The sequence below is a fragment of the Corythoichthys intestinalis genome, chromosome 3 (assembly GCF_030265065.1).
Source record: "Corythoichthys intestinalis isolate RoL2023-P3 chromosome 3, ASM3026506v1, whole genome shotgun sequence".
In the NCBI taxonomy this organism is placed as follows: Eukaryota; Metazoa; Chordata; class Actinopteri; order Syngnathiformes; family Syngnathidae; genus Corythoichthys; species Corythoichthys intestinalis.
This window is the reverse complement of record NC_080397.1, coordinates 15,305,587-15,311,861: the sequence shown is the minus strand read 5'-3', so window position 1 is coordinate 15,311,861 and position 6,275 is coordinate 15,305,587. Positions and strand designations below refer to the sequence as shown.

The following is a 6,275-nucleotide window of genomic DNA, read 5'->3' as shown; positions in this document are numbered from 1 at the left end:
CGTTACATTATCACAGGTATTAATATTATTATTATTCAGATTTGTATTCATAATTTTTTTGTTTTGCTCTGTGTAACTGCTATTTGCCACAATATCAGCAGCATTTATTAAGGATTTAGTGTTGGTTTTCGGGGTGGGGAACGAATTAACTGAATTATAATGTAATCCAATGGGAAAATCCTGCTCAACATATGACCATTTCTTCTTACAAACAAGGTCCTGGAACGAATTAACTTCGTATGTAGAGGTATCACCGTATTTCTTGAAAGTGTCCGCATGTCATGAGCAGACAGTTTATCAATCCCAGTACTATTTTAACAAATCAAATGTGAGTATCACAGATATTCCGCCTTTCCTCGCCATCACTAATACCCATTGTCACATGCACCTGTTCTCACCTGTTTATGTTCGTGAGTTTTACTGACATCCCCACTATCTGCGCTCGCAAGCGATGTCATATTTTATTGTTTCAACATTATTTGTTATAAGAGGTTCAGAAGAACCTTCCATTTGCATACATAAATACCTTGAGCAACTGTCCTTAACATAAAGTTGATTAATACTATGTGTTATCATTCCCTTTAAATCTGTGACTTTTTCAGTGTGACTGTGTTGAGCACATCCTTTTAAGGCTTTAAGTTGCAGACAATTGCATCATCTATGTAAGAGTCATCTACACTTATAACCCTAGTGAGAACAACTGTGAATTGTTATACAGCCAATTTATAGTTTAGAAAATAAAGATAAATCATTAACAATGTAGGACAAACCATGAGGGTTCAGTTGTTTACCACTTAATGTTTGCAACAAAGCAAATGAAATGCTGTAGCACTTTCCCAATTCAACGAAGGCATCCGTCTTCCCTAGAAAATGACGCACACAGGTGTAATGCGCCTAAATGTCTTAGACAGCACTTTCCTATGTCATGCCACTATTGATGTAGCAATATGGGCACAATAGGTCTATAATGGAGCGTTTCCACATAAACACACATAAAGCCAATTCTCGATCGGTCTCTCCTAAGTGGGCAAACTGCTGATCCCCGGGGTGTAAAAGGCCAGCATCAGCAGAATAACGACAAACAAACAGTTGGCGATTGCACAGCGCCTTTAACATAGACACAACACAACATTGGCACAAACAAAGGAGCCATCTAGGTCTCGCTTGGATTACTTTCACTTTTGCACGTGAGGAGCCAAAGCGGTGTTCGACACCAGCCATTGAGCCGCCACAATGACACACGTTCGGGAGCCGAGCGGCCACAATGAGCCTCTATTTGCCTCGGAGCCTCTGTTATTCTTTGGGATGATCGGCGGAACAAAGGGCGTGACAAAAGTTTCAATTGAGCTTGAACAATCGCTCACAAAGCGGCCAGTGACTTGATGTCGTCTCTGGTCCTCTTTGCCAACTGTACAACATCGTGGTCATTGCGTCACGGTGCACTGAAAAAACGTGCACTCAGTTGTCAGTGATGAATTGAGAGGTTTTGGGATAACTCGTTCACTGAATTTGGATCCGTTTTGATTTAATACCACATTTTAATGGAAGATTAAAAAATATATATATATTTCAGGGATGTTGAACACCACTAAAAGCACATGACAGTCTTGATTTGGATTGCTGATATTAAGTTAAAAGTTAAGGAGTCACAGCATTAGGTTTGTACTCATGACCACATTATCCGAGGCTAAACGCACAGAAACCAAGAAAAGACCAAGACTCCTGAAAGTTGAGACCAAAACAGACCAAAACCATAAAAATGACTTTCAGTATCAAGTTGAAGTGCTGGGATTGATGGAAAATCCTAAATCCGCATAGCCGGGGAGTCCAAGAATGAGACAAGACGAAACCGTGAAAAGGGTCTTGATACTAAGGCTGTGTTCAGGCCGCAGGGATATTTGATTCCAATGGGATTGCTCCTCAAATCTGATTTTTAGGGTTGACTGTTCACACTATTTTTAGCAAGTGTCCAAATCAGATCTGGGCCTGTTCACATTATTGACACACCTGACAGGTTGTTGCGGCAACGAAGGCGTCATCCAGCAAAGAGGTACGTTACGGACAGTCAAATCCCATCTGAGCTGTTCAGACTGAGAAGTATCTCGTCCAGATCGGATACGAAACTACCTCCTGTAAGTGGTTTCAATCCGTCTCATAAAAATTTGGGGACTGTCTAGACTACAAAAGAGCCAACCAGTTTCAATTTGGATGGGCTAAAAATCAGATTTGGGTTGACAGTCTGAACAAGGCCAAAAACTGGTTGTCAGAGTTAAAACATTGGTGACAATTGTACAAACAAATAAGGTTGTGCTATCCGAGTTCTTATAAAGAAAAGTAACATTCTTCCAAATGTCAAACCGAAAGCTGTTGTTCAGGCTAAACTAAACTACTCACGCACGGGCTCAAATGCATTGTACTCGATGTGATGTGGGACATCAAGGGAAAGCAACTTCAGAGCGAGCGTAACGCAGCAATTGAGCAAATTGATCTTCCTTCATTTAATAATTTATATTTTTAGACACAGTGCCTGGATATATTGTGTGCCTAACACTTCTAAGCACTTTCAAGGACTTTACGCAAAATTCAAGCATTTTTAAAACCTTGAAAACACGGCAATTAAATCCAAGCATTTTCAAGGATTTGTAGGACCCGTACGAACCTAGATAATTTGTCCTTAAAATCAGATTTGAAGAGGAATCTGATTGGAATCAGATATCTTTCCTGCAGTTGAACACAGGCAAATTTTCCTGAAATCCTGACGTAAGTTATGTTCCTTCTCTTGACAAAATTTGGTTGAAACCAAATCAGCAATGTTTGTCTAGACTTGAAAACACCTAAAGGTAGGGGTGTCAAACTCATTTTGGTTCAGTAGTCATTTTATGACAATTAGATCTCATGTAGGCCAGACTAGTATATTTTTGGCCAAATAAGTGAATTCACTGGCCGCCATTGACGGTTAATGAACGAACATTCATTTGCCGTCTTCCAGTCAAGGATTGGACGTTGAGCACCATTGGTGGCACTGGAAAATGAGCATTCACAGCCAGTCCTTCCAGTAGAAGTGAATTTGACATCTATTGCTGTCAATAGTAGGCAATGAGGTAATTTTGGGTCACTTCCATGTCATTTTAAGATACTTACTGGGTATTTCCAGGCTACTTCCTGTTGGTATTTGGTCACTTCCTTCTTAGCACATTGGCTGCCATTGACGGTGCTAGACGTCCAATCCAATTTGACTGGAAGACGGCAAATGAACGAATGTAACTGCGCCCATGAAAGTGAACCAAGTGTGGTAGTGCGAGCCCTCAATCACACAAATCTAATGTTTTACAGCATTAATGTTGATTTTGTATATACACACAGGGTTCGTACAGGTCCTTGAAAATGCTTGGATTTTAATGTTGTGTTTTCAAGGTTTGAAAAATGCTTGAATTTTGCGTAAAGTCCTTGAAAAAATTTGGAAGAGTAAGGTTCTCAGGGTGTTCTCAATACCGTCAGCCTTTCATACAAAAATTGTCGAGCCTCCTGGGTCGTAGAACATTTTGGAAGCCTTTAGCGTACTTGTGAGAAGGAACCATATTTTGTATCTGCTTTATTGTAAAAAAACAAAAACAAAAAAACATTGGGATATTGATTAAAAGGTACTGGAAAAACTGAAAAAATGGTCTCAAAAATCCTTAAAAAGTGCTTGAATTTGGACATGAAAAAGGTGTACAAACCCTGTGTACAGTATAAAGAAGCTACAACGTGCCTATCAGGTAGAACAACCCCGCGAGCCGTACATTTGCCATCCCCTGCATAAAAGCATATAAATATGGAAGCACATGATCAAAAAATACTGGTTAAAATCTTTAATTGTAACAAATAAAGATCATTGAGAAAAAAAACGTCCATGAATAATGCAATTCAGGGAAAGAAATATGCCAAAGTGAGTGGAGTGGATCTTGATCTTTAACGTATCCAGACATATATAAACATAGTGCGGGCTTCTAAAAAAAATAAATAAATGAAAGAGGTTGTTGTGCGACCAGCTGTCTCTTTGGCAGGCTGGACAGTGATCAGAAGGAAGATGACATAAACCATAATATCTTTCTCTGCCTATATTCGTCAAGATGTAAGCGAATGCCCAGATTGCGGACCTCTGTGGCCCAAAAACCGTGTCCCTGTTTGGCGTCACCGAGGTGCTATGAATAGACGCTGGCGTATCGTCAGTGCCGTCAGCTGGGCATTGGCACGTGTGTCTCATGCGCTCCTGCCTGGTGTCGCTGCACCGGCAGCACATTGGTGTTGCCATGGAAACAAGAATGAGCAGCTACCCCTGCCCTGACATCCGTTGTTGGGTTTTCTCAAGAAAAGTCTTCCTCTTTCTTTGTGTGGTGTTTTCTCTTTTTGATTTCTACTTTCTACCGTGTGGCATCAACTCAGGCATTTTAGGTAAAGTGCAAGAGTGTCTTTTTCCAACTCTCCCCATGCGTGGTGTGGAAGAGACTAATGGAGAGGTGAGTGGGTCACTGCCTAATTGACTAAAGCGCCACGGCCTTCACAGCACCAAATGAGCAGATTGCAGTGTTTGTACTTCTGCTCCATTTACCACTTTGTGTCTGATCATGTAGAATTTACTCTGCACTGATGGGCAGGCGAGAAGCCATATGGCAGGCCAGGTAGGAGGTTAACAAAATGAAACTGAATAAATAAAGGCTGACGGTAATCTTCAGCTGCTTGTTTTTCTGTGGTTTAGCATCTGAAACCATGTGGAATACAGAGTTGCAAGAATAGAATGTGGCCAAGGCAGAATGACCTGGATTTCTGCATAAATTGGTCAAATTATTGATTTGATCTCACCATAGCGATGCAATCTGGACACTCATTGGATTTCTCCAAATGGCATTCTGCTGAGGATTGTTGGACTGTTGTGTCAACTACTGTTGCATTTTTTGTTTTTCCTGTAATACTTGTACTCCAAGGAAAATGTTTTTTTTTTCTTCTTGTTTTGGTTTTCTGGAAAATAAGAAATGTTGAGATTCTTCTCTTAATGTTAATGAGGAATAAATCATTTTTTAATTTGAATCTATAAACTTTGACTATTTATGTAAAGTTCTCAGATTTTAGCTTATAATATGTTGATATTACTGTCATACCATGTATTATAAATATTTATTGTGTAATATTCCAACTTTATTGTTGTTTCATTTTGAGTTTTCTTTTTGTTAGTGTCAAATATTTCAAATTTTCTTGAATTCTGACTACAGTTTAATATTAGAGCTGTCCAATATTATCCGGTAGTTTAAAAATGATATCGGATTATATTGACATCGGTTTTGGGCCAATATGCATATGGCAGTGCTGTCATGTTCACTTATTGCCTGCTGGCGCTAGGTGTAATTAGTTTTGAAAAGTTCCAGCACTTTCTGCTTCATTGCGAATAGAGAGAGACAGTAAATGGATGAGCTAACGTCTGCAGCCAATGTACCATAGCAGTTCTTGCCATCTCACCATGTCATTTGTTCCTTATACAAGCATAATTTGTAGTTATAATCTTCCTTTGTTTTATATTGATGAGCACTGTATAGTGTATTGGAGATGTGTATATATTGTTTTGTTTGTGGCTACATTATTTCACGGCTTGCAAGCTGTACTACCAGTTGCTATTCAAATTGACAGGTTGTGAATACTTCACTTTATTTGTGACTTTATTTTATACACAATGTTTTGTTGTTTTTAGTTTTACAAAAAAGTATCAGTGCTCTTGTCAAGAGAAAGATGACAACAGTAAAGCCAATTCAAATTTACGCCCAGCATCTGACTTCTCTTTGGAGCCTGATTTGTTCGCGTTCTGCCGATTTGTGTACCAGCACACACATTGAGGACAGAATAAGTGCCTAAGCTGATGTTTGCACTATTTCGATTGCAACAATTAATATATCAGTGCAATATAGGCACTTTTTCCATAACTTCAATTGACGTTTTTCTCTTATTTTTCACAGAATGTTTATTTGGAAAACTTTGAAGTTCTTACATTTATCATAATTAAAGCATCCAGTAGGGAATCACAATACAATTAACCATAGTATATTAAATCCACCACCGCCTATATCGGTATCGGTTGGATATTAGTTAAAAAGTCACTATGGGACAATTATATCTATAATAATGTTGATTTATTTTCCCAATAATATTTTGACATATGCTGCCTTCATATAGACCCTACTCACATGACGTCACAACCACGCCCCCGCGCCATATTGTCCGTCAACTCGTCACTGTTGATGCATTAC

The 6,275-nt window shown here is 39.1% G+C and overlaps 1 long non-coding RNA gene across 1 annotated transcript; it reads left to right on the top strand.

Moving 5' to 3' along the window:
• Positions 1-1,377: 1,377 nt before the first annotated feature.
• LOC130912884 (uncharacterized) lies at positions 1,378-5,757 on the top strand. The gene is made up of 3 exons (XR_009062660.1): positions 1,378-4,499; positions 4,614-4,661; positions 4,739-5,757. It is a non-coding gene; the product is annotated as an uncharacterized LOC130912884 (long non-coding RNA).
• Positions 5,758-6,275: the final 518 nt, after the last annotated feature.